The sequence below is a fragment of the Corapipo altera genome, unplaced genomic scaffold (genome assembly GCF_003945725.1).
Source record: "Corapipo altera isolate COAL_440 unplaced genomic scaffold, ASM394572v1 24b, whole genome shotgun sequence".
NCBI lineage: Eukaryota > Metazoa > Chordata > Aves > Passeriformes > Pipridae > Corapipo > Corapipo altera.
In genome coordinates this window covers 10,578,253-10,599,756 of record NW_020884888.1, presented here as the reverse complement: position 1 = coordinate 10,599,756, position 21,504 = coordinate 10,578,253, and the positions used below count along the sequence as shown (strand labels likewise).

The window sequence follows — 21,504 nt, the reverse complement described above, 5'->3', positions numbered from 1 at the left end:
TCTAACTGACCCTAGTAGGCAGAGTTATTTAGAATGCACTTAGAGTATCTCATTTAGTGAAGCACAGCACACAGAGCAGAAGTTCAACTTGTGCCCTGGAATCAGAGCTGGTCCATATTTTTAGACTCTAAACTCGGAGCATGCCTGTACAAGGGTGCCATTTCTGTATCTTTTCAAGAGCCTGACTCTTGTTGGGGACATTTTTCAAAATGCCCATGGTAGGGAGAAATTGTCTGCCTACATCTAAAGTCAGGAAAAATTCCTCTGGGAGTCGCAGTGACTCAGGAACAGCTGAGCTCTGCCAGACTGGAATAAGTTCAAAGGGAGCACTGCCTATGATCAATTCATTACATAAACCTCAGATAAGGGAGTGGCAAGAAACTTTCCTGCCACCAACCATGAAAAATAGTTAAGGGGAAACAAACCATCCACCCCATGGGCTTTTAACAATGTACTCAATCTCAATAGCATAAGGGCCCCAATGAGCCTGGTGGTAAACACAGCAGAAATCAAAACCAGAAATCAAGCTGCTGTTCTGAGCCATAATGCTATTTCTTCTGATATCTCCAGGCACATACAGCAGCTGCAGTTAAGTAGATAGCCTTAGGAAATAACTTCTTAATTCAAGAAAGCAGGAGAAAAGTCATTGTATTTCCTCACATTCTTTTTGCAGGGTCTGTTGCTCAAGTTATGAAATTCCTATGAAATGTAATAATAAAAGACAATCCTGTGTATTAAGGGCCTACAGAATTTAAAAAACACCGAAACTGGATCTCAAGCAAGTCCCACACAGGTTTCTATGAACTGATGAATTTCTTTGGGCATCAAACCACTGGGCACATGTGGAGGATCCTACTGCCTCAGGGCTGGTAAAGCATCTGAGCACAGGTCTTATCAGGAACTAAATGCAAAACAAAATTTGAAGCTGTGTTTTGTACTAAATCTGTCATAATTCAGTACTTGGTCTTGTGTATATGGTGATGTAAGTGGCTAGGACCCCCACACAGTTTCTTTACATGCTGTTCAAGAAAATACTTTTAAAATCCATGGGGGAGAATAAAAAAGCTTATGGTCATGGTTTAAGCACAACTCTTGTAACACTTCAGCGTGCCCTGGAGAGTGCCTAGTTGGAGTAATTAGCAGGAAGCATTTATTTGTTCAAATAAGTTCACATTTGGCAGAATTCTACGGACTACTTACCAAAAAGCTTCTAAGAATTTTACAACAACAATGAACATGAGTAAGAGGTAAGGTAACACCTGTCCTGATGAAGGTGGGAAAGGGGTGTCAAGAAAAAGAAATTAAAAAAAAAAAAAAAATCACAGAAATACCTAAGCAGATGACTTCCTAAAACACTTACTTATGCCTCTGCTCTTGAAATACTAGAGTCCAAAACTTCCTGAGGATTAAGTGGGAACTTCTGGGATTCACCTAGAATTAAGCTATGTAAAGCTAATGAAAGGCAATTTGAGAACGTCCCCAAAACCTTAAACCTTCCAGGGAGAAACTTTAGCCTCTTCTAGGAATTCATAAAAGAGGTTGGACAGGAGCCATTCCTCCTTCTGAGGTTGTCATTTTTCATGTCAAGAACAACTGAGTACATTTTTCTTCTTTTTCTCTAGGGACTGGGTTGTTGCAGAGAGTAACACACTCAGCTCTGGGCAGGAGAGCTCTCCAGGAGAAAGGCTGTGCCCAGCAGCTTCCCGAGAGGCCAGGGCCATATGAAATCCAGGTCTATCCTGTTCACCAACTCAGTAAAAGGAGAATGAGAGCTTTTATAACTATTTAAGTAGAACTTAAATCTTACAGGTATCTCTTCTCTGATACGAAAACACCTTTTATTACTGGAATTAGAGTCCTTTTCTCACATGTCTCAGGAGATGCACGTTTTGTTGAGCTGCATAAGAAGTCTCACCCTAAGGCACAGTGAACATCCAGTTCCGTTTAGTGCTGGCACCAAGAAAAATATACTGACCTCATTCTGAGGGAAAAGAAAGTTTGTGTGCAAGCAGAACCTGAACAGGATCTTCCTGAAGAGGTCGGGTGAGAAATCTGAATAACCAGTGAAATGTTTCCTCATGGGCAAAATGCATTACATACGTGAGAAGTGAACCCAGCTGTTTCCCATATTACCATGGTCCTTTTCATCATGTGTGTCAACATGTCTTTGCAATTCTTTATCATCCTCACATTAGGGGTCAAAAATGGCATTTAAAATTGCAAAACATACCAAAGCTACCTCATAAATCTGAATTAGGTACAAAATACCTTAAAAAACCAGTTCCTTAACCATGGTTCCTCTCTGCAGTATAAGTTAGAGTAGAACATTATAAGAGTCTCACATGCCCCAGAAATAATTAATCTGGTAGTGTCTTTATTCTCTCTTTGCAATTCCCTCACAGCCAGGTTCAGACCAGGACAACAGACAGGGCTTAGCCTGATGCAGAGGAATTCTCCAAGTGCCTTAAGTCAGATCAACAACAACCCAAACACCCAAGCAAACAAAAAATCTCCAAATATGCTAAAAATAAACTAACCAAACCCACCAAAACCCACAATTTTGTCAGAACAACCAGATTAGCTCTGACTAAAAATCCACCAACAGCAAGCATCTGTGGAAGTGAGTAAGATCAGAATGAAAGTTTAAAAGATAAATTCAGGTACCTTAATAAGTGTTCAGCTAGATAATGTGTCATTTGTTTTTAATTAAAGTTTATAGTCTTTATAGCTGCATGATTTTCCTTAAAGTGAAGGAATAAGGAGAGAGGAGGAAATTTAGCAACACCATAATTAACTACTTAGGGCAAATCCTCCCATCAGATTCATGAGACAGATTTCAGATAAGCAGCTCAAATGAAGGATTATCTTGCTAGCAATGCGGAAATGTTGATCAGCTTGATATTTCCATTCTGCAGACAAGAGTTCATGCTGGCTGCTCACTATTTTCTGCAAGGAGGTAAATCTCCACAAAGGTGGCAGGTCTGATCCAGAAGGGATTTTGTTTTTAAAACCCCTGCACATGACCATCTTGTACCTGTCTGTTTTCAGGCAGAAATGGGATCTGAATTTAAATGCTTCTCAGCGGCCCCCTTTGAGGAGGGTTACCAGGCAGATGAATGCCCTGATGGTGTGATGGATGGGTTGGAGCACATTGAATATGTGCTAATATGATGTCTTAACACAAACATTACCACTTGAGAGCATCACAGAGTACTCAAACTTTCTGGAAATACTAAGCTCAATTAAAAATATAGTCTCCTACGACTGATAACACCCTCAGAATATGTTTCATAGCATTTAAATAGAACCCATCTAGCCAGTAGATTTAAATTTCAAGGAAAAAAGGCCTATCCCTCACCAGAAATACACTGAAAAAAAGCATACAAAATTTAAACTGGAGTCTTGTCATATGCTTAACAGTTTTGTATTCACCAGTCTTGTCTGGTGTCTGGTCAACCAATGTGACTGAAAAAGTGAGACACTTCCATTCCCAATGGAAAAGAGAGATAATATTTTGTGGCATCTCATGCCTACCATGCACTTTTCACTCCTTTTGCCTCATTCAAAAGTTGGAGATATGGCTTGAGCAAAATCCTAATTTCAGTTTCAGGATCTAAAAGCAGTTTGCTCAACGGTCTCTATCTGTTTATTCTTTATGCAGTAGAAGAACACATATACATTGGTGAGTTATCTTTTTAACAAGAAAAAATGGACCAGATGCATCGGGGGTAGGGGGGGGAAGATAGTACAAAAGATTTATTATTGCTGTACTCATAGAAGTAGTACCAGTCTCTTAGATTTTTTCCGTTTCCATTGTTTGACTTATGCAAATACGTTACGCGTTCTGCCCTCATGCAAAATTAAACATTGTCCATTATGAGAAAATAAAAAGTACTATAGTCATGCCACACAATTTCCCCACGTCTTAGGTGCCCACAAGATAAGTAGCCATGTTTTATAATTGGCATCAGAATTCTTCAGAGAGGCAGCTGTTCATTTAAAATACGTTAAAGTGGATTTCTTTATATTTTGTAATAAGTAGAGTGAATCTGTTAGAATTAAAAAAAAAAATCAGTTTAAAACTTGGAACCTAGCCTACTCCCACCCTTATTCAGATAAAATCCCATCCCAATACCCCTCAAACAAAAATAATTTTTGCTGAATGCATGCCTAAACAGATAAGCCTCACGGTAAGATTTCCAACAAATACTCAGAAGACTTAGATATCAAATTTCCATCAACTGAAAAAATCCCCCTTTCTCTCCAAGAGCATTGAGATAAGATCATGTGCAGACATCACATCATACTCTGCTCATGTCTGTGTGCTTAGCTATGAAGCACTCATATAATTCCTGAAATTATTCATCCTTGGATTCCCAGACGTTCACTGAGTTTGAGATTTACGGTATCTTGGCAATTGCCATTTCTCCTTCAATTTTTCTCTACACAGGCAAGCCCTTAGAATACCATGGCTGATCTCAAGAACGTCCGTGGTAAATGGGAAGGATGCTCATACTGCCATGACAAAATCTCTTCAAGCCCTACAACTCCAACTCAGTACTATTATCTCCACTCAAGCAGCTGCTGCCTGTCAGGGAGAAGCAGATCCTTATGCTCACAAAGAAGAAGACAGATATCTTTTTGCTTGTTTCACTAGCTCTGGTTTCAGAGCTGATAGAAGGTAGCTGCATTTCTGGAGGTAATCCCGTACGGGAGAAAACAGTCAAATAACATAAAAAATAAATCCAGTAAGTTATCTGTGACATGCACACACAAATAATGATAATTTGTATGCTTCCAAGCATATGACCTCTTACTGAACATAGAAACCAAATGAAGAGGTAAAATGTTGATCATCTCTCAGACAGAGAGTCACTAGGTGGGATCATTTGCATTATCACCCTTATCCTCTTTTTCAGTGATTAATCAGACTCACAGAATGGTTTTGGTTGGAAAGGACCTAAAAGATCGTGTATAGTCCAACCACCCTGCCGAGGGCAGAGGCACTTTTCACTAGACCAGGTTACTCAAAGTCCCATTCAACCTGGCCTTGCACACTTGCAGAGATGGTGAATCCACAGCTTCTCTGGGCAACCTGTTTCAGTGCCTTATCACCCTCACAGTAAAGAATTTCTTCTTAATATCTAATTTAACCTACTCTCAGTTAAAAGCCATCACCACTGGTCCTATCGCTACATGCTCTTATGAACAGTGCCTTTCCAGCTTTCTTGTAGGCCCCCTTCAGGTAATGGAAGGTACCATAAGGTGTCCCTGGAACCTTCTCTTCTCCAGGTTGAAAAACCTCAACTCTCTCAGCCTGTCTTCGTGTACCTTCTTGATAATGCGCACACTCATGGGTAATGAACTTCTTTACTGTATAATAAGATAAATAACAACATCTCAAACATACTTCTTTCTTTCTTCTTGCAGTCTTTCCAGCATACATAGTTGCTGAAAGATGGGAGCAGCTGTGCACGAAAGCCTGGGTATATAAATCCCAAAGGCACTCTCTTGATTGCCCAAGCAATGTTATCAGGATTGGCTCTGCCTGCAGTAGCAGACCACAGACCCTGTGACCCAAAAAACCAGCCAAGAAGGACTTTTAGTAGGGATTTTAGTAAGCATCCAATAACAGAATGAAGCCCAACATGTCACTTTTAGACTAGAGTTATTTCTTTTAAAAAAATGCCTTACTGACGGGAACAATTCTCATTTTAGATTCACTACTGCTGTAAAATACTGTTTTCATTTTCCTGTGCTCACTGCTACTGTTTCAGACAGCCTGCAAGGCTCAGCTTTATAGCAGCAACAGCACTGTATATAATCCCCTTTTACCCGTGTTCCTCCTATGGACAGCTCTTAAAATGTAAAAAAAAAGTATCCTTTAGATAGTTATGTGTAAGGTGAAATTTATGGTGAACATTAAAAACAGTTTTAAACAATGCGGTCTGCAGCCCCTTTAAAATCCAATAGATTGTCTAAGATCCTTACAAGGAGTCTTTCCGCAGTTACTGCATAAGAGAGAGAGAAGGGAGAAGCAGAGGGAAGTGATGCCCTCGGTGACCTTGCCCAAGCCCAAGCTTGTGGCTTGACAGTGACTGCAGAGCTGATATTTGGTTGCATTGGTCTTTGCAGTAAATCTCACTCAGGTTGTTCCTGTGAAATAAGTTGTACTTCCTGCAGGAAAAAGAAAGTACCTGTAAAGTACAAGGGGTCTGAAATTTAAGTCTTGTTTACGTTGTTTGCTGTAGGGTAGTTGCTGGTTACCTTGGTTTTTTTAATAGCAGATGGAGCTCTCAAAGACCTGAGTACTTCTTGGGCGCTAATTAATGCTCTCAACTCTTACTGAAGTCAGCAGTATTATGGGATTGTTACCCAGGCATTTAACTTGGGTAACTAAGTTCATCTGCTCTTATATTAGACATTGCCTCCAGGAGATAGAATTGAGTTCTGAGTACTCCAGTTTCTTAACTTGTAGAGAAATGGGAATCCTTCTTTCTTTCTCTATTAAGTATAAAGGGAGACAGAATTCTGATAGCTGGGAAAGTATATGTCAGACAGGGTGAAAACTTGCATCAGGATCTCTTTGTAGCTGATAAAAAGAACTTAGTCCACATAATACTGATATAGAGTGAGAAGAGCAGAAAAAAGTTCTTGCCGAGTCACTTGCCTAAAATGCAGCAGTCTCTAGCGTCCTTAGAATTTTTCATATCAAATAGCAAGGAAGACAGTCAAAATAATACAAAATAAATGAAGACCAAAAATTTTCCTTAGAGCATTTGAAAGAGAAGAAAGTTCCTTTAAGTCTACAACTTGAATGTTGCAGTCCTTTACCTCAACTTCTCCTCTTTCAACTCATTCCATTCCTTGCTGTTATATTGTGCTTTTTCTTGGCAAAAAGCACTCTTCATCAGTGATATGGTTTGAAGCTGGCTCCCTGCCAAGTCTCCAAACCTCACCACAAGAAGTCCCCCCCCGCCAACCAAGAGAGAAGAGAAAAAAAACCAAGAGAACCGAAATGAGTGAGAGACAGCTAAAGCAATATATATAAATATATTTACACTTATATTACAGTTATATACAATTGATATATGTATACAATTTCACAAGGGAAAAGGAAGGGGGAAGGGAAAAAAAGGAACAAAACCAAAATAAAATATATATATCCCGATGCGTAGCCCAAGATCTAGCAACTAAAAGAATTAGCAAAAGAATATCTTACTACTCTCCTTGGGACAACAGAAAGTCGCACTGGAACGACTGCTGGCAACCTCTGTCTCCCAAGGTCGGCAAGGCCTTATCAGGCCTCACTCCCCAACCCGACAGACTCAACAGTAGGAAAACCCGCACCTCCAAGGCCACCGGAAGGAAAGAGAGGGCGAAGACCTCTCCTCCTTTCTTCTTATAGTCTGACTTACGTAAAAATCGTAGGGAATACTGGGTAAATCTGCACACTTCCTTGGTTACAAACTGGTCACCAAGGAAGGCCTAGACTAAACTAGCACAGTCAGCTTACCCAATTTGCAAATCACATTTATAGACATGAGAATCATGTTTTAAAGGGCTTGAAAGGAACTGAATTATTAACAAGATCTGCTGTTTAGCAAACATCAGTGCTCCCTAATGAATTCAACAAGTGCTATTCGAGGATGACTATCAGAAGTGCTGCTATAAAAGCCATGGAATACCATAGTATAAATTTGTACCTCTCCACAAAGTTATTAGGTTACTGCTGAGTATTAGGATCCACAAAACATTAGCCCTATCCCATTGGGTACCTATTCAAATAATATGAAAGAAGAAACCTCTGTATAACAATTACTGAGAATATAAGAAAGCAGGGGAAAAAAAAAAAAGAAAAAAATAGAGTGAGAAATTAATAACAACAGTTCCCTAAGGCAAATTCACTCAGCTTGGGCTTCTAGGCACAATGTCACAGAATCACAGAATCATTTAGGTTGGAAAAGACCTCTGAGACCTAGTCCAACCTTTGATTGATCATCATCTTGTCAACTAGACCATGGTACTAAGTGCCACGCCCAGTCATTTCTTGAACACCTCCAAGGGATGGTGACTCCACCACCTCTCTGGGCAGCCCATTCCAATGTTTAACAACCACTCAGTGAAGAATTTCTCCTGATGTCCAACCTGAACCTCCCTTGGCACAACTTGAGGCTGTGTCCTCTCATCCTTTTGCTGGTTGTTTGGGATAACAACCTCCTTTCAGGTAGTTGTAGAGAGTGATAAGGTCACCCCTGAGCTTCCTCTTCTCCAGGCTAAACAAGCCCAGCTTCCTCAGTTGCTCCTCTCAGGACTTACCCTCTGGACCCTTCACCAGCTTCACTGCCCTTCTCTGGACACACTCCAGCATGTCCTTCCTGTAGTGAGGGGCCCAGAACTGGACACAGTACTCAAGGTGTGGCTTCAACAGTGTCCAGTACATCGGGCCACTTCCTCAGATTCTGTCACTGGTCACCACAGAAGAGACATCAGTCCCTGTCCCTCTGCACACAATATTGAAGGTGAGGCTGCACCAGTGCAGAGCAGAGCAGGGCAATCCCCTCCCTTGACCAGCTGGCGATGCTTTTCCTGATGCCCCCCCAGACATGGTTGGCCCTCCTGGCTGCCAGGGCACTGCTGACTCATATTCAATTCGCTATCAACCAGGAACCCTGGGTCCCTCTCCGTGGCACTGTTTTCAAGCATCTTATTCCTCAGTCTGTACAAACATCCAGAGTTGGCCCATCCCAAGTGCAGAACTTGTTGAACTTCATATGGTTGAAGATTGCCCAGGCCCCATGTATCAAAAGGAGCACAAATTTTTTTTCCCAGTTAACGTTTTCCAGCAGCAGCTGATTTCCAAACAGCTTAAGAATAGATATTGTAGATAATATCACTCTTCTCTGCAATACTGTTAGCAGATTCCATAGGTAATGTAATTTATGTAATAGATGAAGTCAGCATGGTGTATCTTGCTTAAATTATTTTCCACTAAGCATTATGTGAACAAAAGCATTTGAACTCAAATCCAGGGCAGAATTTACTAATATCTCTATGTCATCCAGATCTTCCTGAAACTTGACAATCTTTCTATTGCTTTCTTAGCATTTGTAAAGTACACTACTCTTCCTATGGACATTTTAATTTCTCTTACTGTAAGAGTTTTCTTTGAAGAATATCCATAAAAATGTTAGAGATACTTACATGCTATATTATTTGTGTGGACTTTATACATCATTAGTGTCAAGCAACAAGGGGTTTACAGACGCCTTAAGAAGTTTCTCCTCATTCATATCCCTTTTGTTGATACCTCAGGCTTCAAATATGTCTTTAGTTGCTGAATTAGTCCAGCATTTGTTTGTGTATGTGGTTTTGTGGTCTCTTTATTATGTTTTCAAAACAAAGACCCTGTTTCCATCAGTTTTATTGAGCAGGAACTCAATGGTTAAGGATGTTAGTGGGCCAGATACCAATATCTCTTTACCCACATTTGATATGAACAAGATGGGGTTACATATTCAAAGTATAACCCTACTGAATGAATAACCACAGTGTCCTCAAGGACCTCACTGAGCAGGCTTCTATTCAGAGTAAATGCAATTTATGTCTTGAATATTTTTTCCTACTGGAAAATATTTAAACCACTGAGTCCTGTTAGTCATCAGTATGAACAGAAAGTAGGTCCTAGCCAAAAACCTGCAAAACCAAGTTTCCTGACTATCTTAAGAGTCAGAATAAAAATTGGATATTAACTTCTGTCAAATGCAAAAGTTTGGATTAAAATATGTCTATGGTAAGCTAAGGTATTTAAATTTCTGGCATAGGATGTAATGATGAAGCTGTTGATCAGCCACCATGCAGGGATGTCACTATCTGGTGCATTCAGGTTCATCTCTTAAAATGTAGGGTACTGTCTCTGTTACATTTGCTTTCTGTAGTCTGTAGTAGCTTTGGTACTCCCCTTAGTTTCATACCAAAAAATGAAGCCATATACAGAAGAAATACACTACATAGAGTAAGTTACACTGCCTGTTTACTACTTACAACATGAACACACCCTCTTCTCATAGCAAGAGAACAACTCACAAGCAAGAGGCAGGCAAGAATTGTTCCCACTTCCATAGCAAATCAATTTAACAGCAAGGAAGGCTTCCTCATGTTTTCATTTTCTACCAATGTTGTTCTTAAAAGAGTCACACTAGTTAATTTCCCCTTACTGTCAGTGCAGGACACTGGCATGAGGCATTCATACAGGTAACCTCAGATGTTATGTCTTATCAGGCAAGAGCAGAGGTGTATGTGATTTCAGTTTCACGAGAACAACAATAAACTAGGTTTCCAGAGGCCAGGTTCTTTACATTGATCTTGTGCTTTTCTCCTTCTCCTTGACAAAAATGCAAATTAAAGTATACATAACAGGACAAACCATCTTCTTGCATGACAAGATTTCGGTTTCCTATATAGGAGCAGTATTTGCAAGTCAAAGCCCTTGAGAATAGGGTGCAGCAGTTTGAGACTTCAAAGATAAAAGATCTGATCCCACCACAGGTGAAAGTGAGATCACTTCTTTAACAATTTAAGATTCAATCTGAGTTCTCTCAGGACATTAGAGAATCTGAGAAATGCCAGAAATTCAGCAACACTGAGTCAATGTTTTCACACAATTCAGAGAAGAGTGTTTTCAAGGCTTCAGATCTACTAAAATTAGCCTGAAATTAATCAAAGAGTGAAACTAAGAGGCCTCATTTTCTCTGGAGAAGAAAAACACCCCTGCTGCTTGCTTCACCTGAAATAACTCCCAGTTTTGAGGCTGCTTAACTAACTATTTTTGGTACAGGAGTACACTGATAAAATGGATGCATCTTAGTCAAAAAGGCAATATGCATCGTTTGAGACCCCAAAGGAAGCAAAACCAAATGCCAGCACTTGTAAAGCAGTCTCTAAAGTTATCTCCTCCATAAACATACTTGGCTGCATGGCATACTTAACAGTGTCTTTAGACAATCTGGTATAATAATCATAAGTAAAAATGACATTTGATGAGAACTATGTTTACAGAATAAATGGAGAGACTGACTGGAAAAAGCATTATTTCTCTTTTAAAAGGAAGTAATTGAGTTGCTTGTGTGAAACAGAGCAAGCAGGCTTATAGAAGACTCCAAATTATACTAATCCAAGGTCATCTCTGCAACAGTGTAAGATTCAGTTTAGATGTCATATTGCTATAAATTTCTCTATTTATTTCCCACACTAGTTTTCACTGATAAATCTTTTTTTCATGCTTCCGTAACATGTTTTGATTTACCCAGGGTTTATTCCTAGGGATGGTTTCATGTTGATTCATGACATCAGGTTATGAGCTGTATGAAACACATAGCATAGTGCAAACATATTTTTCAATCATCCAAGCAAGTGTTGAAGATGAGGCTTTGGTTTGCTGCTGCTGATACAGAAACCACTGCTTCACATCCAGGCTTAGTGGTAGGCCAGAAATATGGGACCGAACAGGTGGGGTTGTTCATTATCAGCTGTGCAGGACATGGTTGTGCACAAATATTTTCCTCAATCTTTCAGTAAGTAAATCATTAGCTGGATACATGTCCTCCTCTGACGCTTCCATTCAGTATTGAAAATTGATTTACGAGATAGCATTAACTGGAGACTACAGCACATGGGGCTTTATTTTTTCTGCTAGGAGGAGAAGGAGTATCAAAAGGCCAGATTTAGGACATTCATTTTTCCAACCATGGCAGAAAAAGAGCTTGCTGCTGTTAAAAGCTGAAACATCTTGCTTTTCTTTTAATTCACTTTGAGTCAGTCCCCGAGTGGCATGTTGGGACAAAGAAGGGGAAAATTAAGGTAACACACAGCTGCTTACATACCTCACAGGCTGCCAGCCAGTTCACAAAAACCCTTTTGTCTGCATGGGCTGTCTGAAGATGGCAAATGCTGGTGACCCAAAAGATTGCTACAGTGATGCCACTTGCAGCCCAGAATCAGGTTCTGGCTGTTAACATCAAATCAGATTGAAGTTGTATCAGGCATTGAGTTCCTGTGCCAGGTCCTCAATTTCACAGCAAATTTACCAAGGTTAGCAAAGCGTTATGGGCCTTCCCCAGCTGAAGGTGTGGGGTTTTATTATGTGAAATGTGTGCATAATATTAGATTGTGAGCAAGATGCCACAGGCATTAGGAAGCTGTCTGGTGCATTGAATGCCTAAGGGCATGTGGATGACTCACTGGAATTTTGTTAGAACACAAGACATCTGCTTAAATATGTTTCCTGCCAGTCCTTTTTCACGGCTGGAAATAATGGGCTAGAGGTTCTCCGCTACTCTACCAGCCCTGGCACCAAATGAGTGGAAAACTGCTGTAAGCTAGACTCTGGGATTCCCCTTTGAGTGATAGGAGCTGCCACTTTGACAGGGTGGTGAAAGAACCCTCTATCTCTCACAATCCTGAGGGAGTACAGGAGGGAGCAGCTCTGCAGTACCCCAGCAGCCCCAGTGGTTCATTCCCTCAGTACTCCAGCCATGCTGAGGCCTACGCTATAGCCTTCCCAGGGGCTATAAACTGCCACAAACCCCTTTTTATCACCTCTCCCTGCCTTTCAGGAGCTCCTATCTCATCTTATGCCATCATACCTACCATTGTGACATCAATTTTATGCACAGAAATAGCAGCAATGATTCCGTTGACACTGTGATGTCACATGAAAATTACAAAGGTAATTTCCTATTAAAGGCAACAAATTCGCTTCAACAAGGTGACTGTAAACTAGAATAAGAAAGACTTTCAGAAAAGCAAAACAGTTTGCCAAAGCTTTTGATAGATTTGGTTCTGAAGATGCAGTTCTCATGACACAACCTGACTTCAAAGGAAGTTTCAGCATATAAAATACATAGATCTGCACAAACGTGATGAATAACAAAGTGAAGTCACTGTAATAGCTCTACCTAAAACCATATATCATCATACTTTTTTCCCCTTATGCTGAAGGGTCAGAGCTGATTGCATTGCTTTTAGAAGACAGCATTTCAGCTACAAATGACCGCTCACAACTATTTCATGTTAAAAATAAACTTTAAAGTGAAGTACCAGATGCTGCCATGAACATTCCTCAAAGCTTTCATGTGATACATCTGTTCAGCTGGAAGAGTGCATGTTTCAAGCAAACTAATGGCTTTTAAGTGGAGAGAAAAAAAGAGCAAAAAAGGCAAAATACTGCAGAAGGCACTGGGAAAAAATTTAACTAGAAGTTCTGCATTGGAATAATGGCACTTAGATAAAGTTTTGGATGGAAACTTGGATCACAAACAGAAACTGTTTAAAGCTGCCAGAAAAACAAGCAATTATTTCCTGGTAAAGTAGCAAGAAGGGAACTAACTTTTCACCTGCATAAAAACACAAAGTTTTAGTGAAAAAGAGTCATCTCATCTTATGGTAATTTATTTCTTCCTGCAACCTTTGGAAATGTTACAATTTTGCTGAAAAGTTACCCTCACAGAAGCTACAGGTAGATGTTGATATCTAGTGAAACACTAGGAAATGATAAATCTGGTTTTGTCTAAGTGTTTTCTTTAGTTGTTCTATTCCTTCCCACTGATTTATAGACAAAAGCATGTCAACAGGACCTCTGGTCCTAGTTTTTAACCTTCAGCTCACTGGCTTGTCATCTTAGTAAGCACAGGAAATCTTCAAAAAATTAACACGTCTAGAGTGAGTATTGCTATCCTCATTGGTAAATCTTCATACGCTTTACAAGTCATCTCAATTTACAGTTTACACAAGTTTTAGAAGATTCTTATGGAATAGTACAGGTATTGAGAATTATGTCCACTTCAGAGAAGTGGGAAGTGGGCCAGCAAAAATAGGTTTATCGCCCCAGGCCACAAGAAATACCAGTAAAAACAGGATCAAGCAACGTGAATTCTTAGCTCTTTCTTTTAGAAGAGACAATTAGTATGTTTCCTAAACACAAGCGGCAGAGAAATGGAAAAAAATTACAATTTTTAGAGAGTGGTATTGGAAGTAAAATATCTTGTTTCCTGCAATTGAAATAAAACTGTGGAAGTAGTTTATGAACTTTTAGCAAAATAGAGATAGAAAGAAGAAAGCCCAAACACACTGCTGTTCTACCATTTTCGTAATTAGTCCTACTCTTCTACACTGGCCAGACATGGTTTGCACTGAACCAATTCTGACTGCATAGAACACCCATACTTAACTACCTCCAAAAACCAGTCCCTGGTTAGGATTTTCTGAGCCAGCAGCTTTCAATGAAGGTAATTGACCTTAATTTAGGGTTTAATTTAGTCTAGCATCTAAACCACTTGGAGGTTTGTGAGCTTTCCACATATTGATCTTAAAGACTTGTGCCTGAGAAAATCTGATTGAATGTTCTATGGTCTTCCCTCAACATCAGTATCTGAAAACAAACATGCAATAATTTACTCTTTTTGTACTGCTTTGTGCTGCAATCAGATGAGAACTCAGGTTCTCAAGCCAATTGAAAAAGATGTTCAGAATGGGGTTTTTTTGAGGTGCAGTTGTTTTAGTTTGGAGGTTTTTTGAGATTTTGTGTGTGTGTGTGTGTTTTGGGGGGTTCCCCCTGTATACGTACACATACTAAAGGAAAACATCACCTGCTGAAGGTGATGATTTTTACAAAGCTTGTTATTGCATGGGCTATTGTTAGCTACTCCGCAAGCAAGGAGAAAACTGCTGAAAGCATTAAGTGACTTCTGCCTCTGCTGAGCAAAAAAGCTGTGTCCCCTCAACACTCTACCATTGCTATTTCACCCTTAAAAATAAAAGCCCTTCAACTCAGCTGCAAATAAGAAATGTCTAAGAGAAACTAAAACAACTCAGGGTCTTAGGAAACATTTTTGGGTGTATTTGTAGCCAGCCACAAGTGCCAAGGAAAAAACGTTCTTGTCTCTTCAACATGCTCTTATGTAATTTGGCACAAGACATAAGTAAATCAGCTGGTGAGCAGTGCCTGAACTAGGCAATGAAACAGTAGCTTCAGTCTTTATATAATATCTTCTAGCTTTCTCTTTATAATTTAAACCTAGTAACAACACGAGATAAATTTTTAATCGCACTATACAATTTGGGTAGGATAGAGAGGGAGTTTATTTCATTAAAAGACTTTCATGTCTGGAATTTGAAGCAGCTTTATATTGAGTTTTTATTGCTATTATTCTGTTATTCATTGGCAGAATTTATTAAAGTGGTGTTCTATTAACTCTATCATACTTTGAGCAAAATCTCACTGTAGTAATTGCTCAAACTTCTGCTCTAACTTCTCTTCAGGGTTGGATTTGTTATAAAAGTTAAAGTAAAAATAAATCTACAGGGTCAAATGCATGTTTCTGAGTTCTTTGTCTCAAGGTGACTGATGAATTAGGAATTAAGAGATAACATTCACACTTTGCAAAACAACTTTGGAATATTTCAACAGCGAGTGCTTATTTTCCCTTATTTTACCAGCTTTTTTATTCTTTTTGAACTAAATTTCTTGCTAACAGTAATTGGTAAGAAATTTTGGCCAACAATAGGAAATTATTTATTATTTGCTCTTCCATGCATATTAGAATTTATTTTTATGATAAGAAGAGAAAATTTGGTCTTTTCCAGTCTTTGCAAAATTTTCACACTAAACCTTTCTGAGAGTTTTGCTAAACTCAGATCACTTCCTAGGATCCTGCCTAGCATGTGGCTGTTTATTGGAAAATTTGTTCTGACTGTATGCACAGACCCTGTCCACTAAATGACCACAGCATTTGTTTTCAACAGATGTATTCAAATGGTACCGGGAGCTCTATGTACTAGAAAACTATTTCATTTCAAGGTAGGGTTGAATTCATGTGCTATGCTGGTGTCTCGTTCAGTTGGAAAGTTCTTTTTCTTTTTTTTTTTTTTTTTTTTAATCTATTGAAGTAACAAGCAGTAACGAGCAGAAGTCTTCTTTAAAAGTTTGCAGAGATATAAATGTATTTTTCCAATATAAAAGCTCTTTTGACAGATGTTCTTTCATTTCTGGATCCATCAGTATAGACTACAAAGGCACAGTGTAGTTTGGACTAGAAATAGCCTCTCTGGTTGTAATCTATTAAGTGCTCTTAAAAAACCCACCCACTGAGTAAGAACATTCTGTCCTTTTGCCTGGAAGTGGTCTCTACCTGAGAGGTGGCAGGAGTTTTAAAGCAATTTGTTACTTTATCTTTATTCACTCCAAGTTACAATATCTAAGAGGAGCTGTATCAAGGCTGCTAATGCACAGCTCATTCTTTCCATCACATTTTTATCACCGGATTTAAATACTAATTAACTAATAGGAAACAGCTAGGTTCAGATAAGGGTAGGCCACTTTTGAGGTGGATATATCATATGGAGATTTTTTTCCAGTCAGCACCATTGTACTAACATACCATACAAGTTGTTTTCACTGAGTAAACATCAGGAATATAATTAGTGAACATACAGCTGGAATAATTGTGAAATACTAAATTCAACTTAAAAAGAATTCTCCCCGGGCATTTTATTTTTTTGCAATGCATACTTGATTCAGTGCTGATCACATAGATACTGAAATATGGTGCTTAGTGAAAGAGAACTCCTTCATCCTTTTGGGAAAAAACTGGGAGCTACTGAAAAGCTAATGCTGGAGGTGGATCACAGTTTGTCACCTAGGTCTGAATTGTAAAGACCATAGGCTTTTCTCAAAGGTGTTTTTATCATGATGTTCACAACTGCTTTTTTATTTTGTTTATTCAGTGGACAATGAGTCATTGTCTATAGTGAAGAGTAATTGACAATTCTAGGGGATTTCTTCTTGAAAGAGCAGCGTCTCTACATTTAACCTGCCCAACTGGTTTAAACAAACTATGTTTGGCTCTTGTAGATCCCACAAAGAGTCTTTGTTTCCCACTGATTTTCCCCAACCCTCCCCCACTCCCTCTTTTACTTCCTATAGTTAGCAATTACTTCTTTGTTGCATGTAAATCATTTAATTACTAGGAAATGTAAATTGGTGCAGTTTTACAAAGCTCAATATTTGTTTTGCCACCCCCTCCCCCATCACGATGACAAAGGTGATAGAGATTATGACAAAAAACCCCAACCTCTTCTTTCCAAGAACAGAAAAGCCATCACTGCTTTTTTTGTCATATATTCTAGAGATAAGGAGGTTCAATGAGGAGGAGAAATTAATCTACACTTTTGTTTTTAATTAAAAGGAACACAGAATGACACGCTTCTCAACACAGTGATGCCTATAGTTTTAACTGCTGCTTTTTAAAAGGCCTTACGACTAGATTAAGCAAAATCAAAACTAATCCAAAAAAACCCAACCAGCATGTTTTCATTAAGAGAAGGATTTGTTAGATTCTTCCTGGAGATTTGGAGCCAGGATCCTCATTTATAGATTTACAGAAAAAGGAAAAAAATTATGAAAATTTGTTAGAAACATGAAAACTCAAGAATCCTTTTGAGATCTGAGGCTATTTTCTGACAGTTTTTGTTCAAAATATTTCAACCAAATGACCTGCAAATAAGACTAACTTCTGAAATCTTTGAAGAGAATACATCCTTTCAGCGAATTCAGTGAGTTGGAATTCAAACAATTTTTTAAAAAAGTATGGGTTCTAAAGAAGTGTTTAAAGCAGAAAATTAACTGAAATCTGGACCAATCTGAAGTGCAAACCCACCTTTAATTATGTATTCATTTTTGTGCCAAGTCTGCTCCCATGCTGGGAGTGTGAATAGAATACACTGTTCATTTGGACTCATTTCTCACTAAAAAGCCCCACTTGAATTAAAACATAATTGAATATTTCTCCAGTTAGACCTTTTTGTTAGTAGTTTTGTCAGTTGCTGTTGGGACTGCAAGTGGTTCTGAAGTGTAGGTAGACAATCTGAAAAAAGTACTCTTTTTAGCTGCACTGTCAATGGATAAAGAGATTAATCTCATCACAAAAAAACCACAACCAACCCTACACTGCCCTATAGCTTTTGGAATGGAGACTTGGGGGGGGGGGGGGGAAGTCATCCAAACCCCAGCTCCCTGTACAGGCTATGCAAAAGTGTTGCCCTCTCATGGCTCGTGTTGTACTGATGCCTTGGAATCGTACTTAAAACTATACGAAATTGCTGCTAACATCTAAGAAGAGAAATCTAGCTTCAGCAGAAGCAGCTTTGCTGATGTGGGGAAAAAGGCATTGCTGTTTCAAGATATCCATTTATTAAGCTGTGGCTTTCATAACTATATGGATTATTTAAGACAAGTATATGAAACAAGAACAACATCCTTTTGTCAATTTCTTCTTAGTGGATTTTTTACATGTTAAATATTTTTAAACAAAAAACATGTATAATAATTGTCCAACAGTTATTCCAGGAACCATACTTAAAATTCCAAGTCTTTTTAAAATATACCAACACAAGCACATGTTGATTAACCATCTTTTTTTCTACTCTGTAAATGCTACACTTCTGAACTCATCTTGCTTTCTGTGAACTGTTTCCAATCACTGCTAAAAAATTAAAACTTCCCAAGTAATACTGATAGCTTCAGTCCTTGCTTAAAGGAAAGTCAGGTCCAAAGCCCATAAGTATTCAGATAAGTATTTGTGGAAAGATTTGTTTGTCAGGCCATGGTTCTCACAATCAATAACTGTTCAGCGCACATCATAAGGCTTAAGGAAGATGTGTTTCTACATCAGCACGATCAAGTTCAGGTGTCAAAAGGTAGCATCCTTCTTATGTCTGGACACTCAGAACTGTTTCTGTGCCTTCGAATGTTAAACTGTATAAAGTATGGAGCACCACTTCCCCTGCAAGGGGAGAAAAAAAAAACAAACCCAAACAATAAATCCAACACCCAAAAAACCCCACAGAAAAAAAACAGAAGCCCCCAAACTAGAGAACTTTCCTTGGCTGTTGGAGGGAAGGTCCATTTAGGATAAAGAAGATGGGGTCAGTGGCAAGGGATGGAGAGTCACCATTTTCCCTCTCTATCTGCAGCACACTGGATTGCTCAGACCACTGAGCATGAGCAGCCATGGAAGACTTCTAAGTTGTGAGATAGGGTCTCAAAAATGTGAAAAGTGCTAGGCAATGTAGCTTTTAGCCTTCATATAATCATTGACTCATTAAGGCTGGAAAAGCCCTCTAAGATCATCAAGTCCAACCTTTGACTAAATACCATCTTGTCAACTAAACCACAGCACTAAGTACCACAATCCAGTTGTTTCTTGAACACTTCTGGGGATGGCGATTCCATCACCTCCATGGGCAAACTATTCCAATGCCTTACCATCTTTTCAGTGAAGAAATTCTTCCTGAAGCAGATTTAATTGGAACAGTACTAATTTGGCTGATAACATAAGCCTTGGAGGGCTGTCAAAAGTATTCTGCATTTTCAATCTAGGAGGCATGCTTGTTGTTGTCAGTGCCTCACCTACATTTCTTGCCAAGAAAAGCAAACGTAAGGCAAAAGAGTATAATCCACAGAGAAACATGATATTTTCCCATTTCCCTGACTCTGTATCTACGAATGTTGATTTATACAAAAGCACTCAATAGACCAGAAGTAAAAAAAAAAAAAAAAATTTGTAAAATACAAATTTGTACTATATTGTAGCACTTATGTCCCTTCAGAAGTGCTGACTGGTGTCCATAGGAATGTATTATGATTTTGTAATCATATTTCCTTTGTCCTGGGAAGACAAGGCATGACAATCTCTCATAGGTACACGAGCAACACTGAAGATGGGTTATTTGGGGGTATCTTGCATAAATTAGCCCAAATAATTCACCATCTGCATAACTCTAAGCTATAAGTAAACAAGATGTTTTGTTTAACTTGGGTGATATTTCAATCCCATCATACCTGTCCAATTTTATGCATGTTTTGTTGTTAGTTTTGTTTTAATTCTCATCTGGATAATTTCTTCCCTACTGCTGTGCAAATACCAACCTCTCCAAATTATTCCAAATCCTCTCCATCGTCTACATGTGTAGCTATTTCAAGAACAACTAATGATTTGGTGAATTTTCATATTTATTTAAGCATCCAGATGCAGACAGTTTAACATTCCTAGAGTATTTTTCCCATAATACAGTTGTCCTAAGACTATCTGAATCAGGCATCAAGAACAAGGCACTTCAAATAGAAAGTTAAAATTTTGACAGCTTTTTCCATTTCATTTTTTTAGCTTCTACTTCCTAGAAGTCACCCTCATAACTCCATGACTAGTAGAATCTCAAAGTCAGGTTTTGTTGGTTTTCTTTTAAATTTGAAAGTTTTAGTAAAATAAGATATTTCCTTGTTATTTCAGTGGATACTGAAATGGGTATCCAGTGGATACTGGCTACCTTAAGGCCCTAGACAAAGTTTTTCTAAACAAACAAGACTTATTGAAATGATAGTCTGTATTTATGATTCAATAACTGGATAAATAATGGGGGAAAAATGAGGAACACCAGAGTTAAAGATGGAAGTCACGTTAGGCAGCAAACTGGGAGTTTGCCCAGGCTATTAACTCTCGATGTCATTGCTTGAAGGCTACTGAGCTGTCAATGCAAAGCTTTTTGGTCTTCCTTAAATTTCCATGGTGATATTATCTAATTTGTTGACAGAAGTTGCCCATTCACATTTTCAGTGTTGGCCCTGACAGAAAAGTACCGTCTGCCAACACTGCTGTTCAGCACTGCTGGCAGGCTACAGGAGCAGGCAGGGAGCATCAGAGCAGGCAGGGACCCAAGAGGGACTTCTCCTTGCAGTGGAATGCTCTCAGCTCATAGCTGAAAAAAACTGAAGTCTGTTCTTATCACAGCTCTGAATTTCTAAAACATGTATCAAGGTAACTAGGCCATAGTGATACCCCAAAGCACCTTTTTGTTTTTTGTCATTTACTTGTTTTTAAAGGATATTTGTCTACTACAGGTAATTTTCTGTCTTTTTCAATACATTTCTTCCACAACTTTTTTTCTGAATCTCTTCCCTGTTTACTTTTACACTTTGCAGCCAATGTGGTCATATAATCTTCTGTCTTTTCTGCTTACATCAGGTATCTGAAGACTTTAACTGGCAGCCAGCATGCTTTGGCAAGGATATTGAAAAAAAATCTCTGGTCTCTTCTGAAGATTGAAGATAACTAAAGTCTTACTTTCAAAGGAAATAAAGTATATAGCACAAATGCTCAACAGGTAAAAGACTTGTTTAAACATCTGTGGAACAAGGGGACAGAGAATATGCTCAAGACTTTCACATGTGTTTTATTCTCTGTATTTTTCCTGTGCCTTTTGGCAGGACAGAAACAATGAATATTCTGCCATCCTCTTTCTTCCCTAGGACTCTCTTGTATGTTTGGCAACATTGCCTGACCAGGACCTGTCCGTCACACCAAGATTGAACAAACACTGTAAGCGAATGAAATGACAGACATCAGTAAGGGCATAAAGCAGTATTTGTCCTAGACACAATACCTTGCCCCA

General features: G+C 38.8%; 2 long non-coding RNA genes across 3 annotated transcripts in view; one reads left to right on the top strand and one right to left on the bottom strand.

Moving 5' to 3' along the window:
• Positions 1–3,638, bottom strand: part of LOC113947403 — a 16,235-nt gene extending 12,597 nt beyond the window's left edge. For both annotated transcript variants that reach the window (XR_003527713.1, XR_003527712.1), the window contains exon 1: positions 3,535–3,638. This is a non-coding gene — a long non-coding RNA (uncharacterized LOC113947403). The remainder of the gene's footprint in view (positions 1–3,534) is intronic.
• Positions 3,635–21,504, top strand: LOC113947404. The gene is made up of 3 exons (XR_003527714.1): positions 3,635–3,682; positions 21,078–21,216; positions 21,320–21,504. It is a non-coding gene; the product is annotated as an uncharacterized LOC113947404 (long non-coding RNA).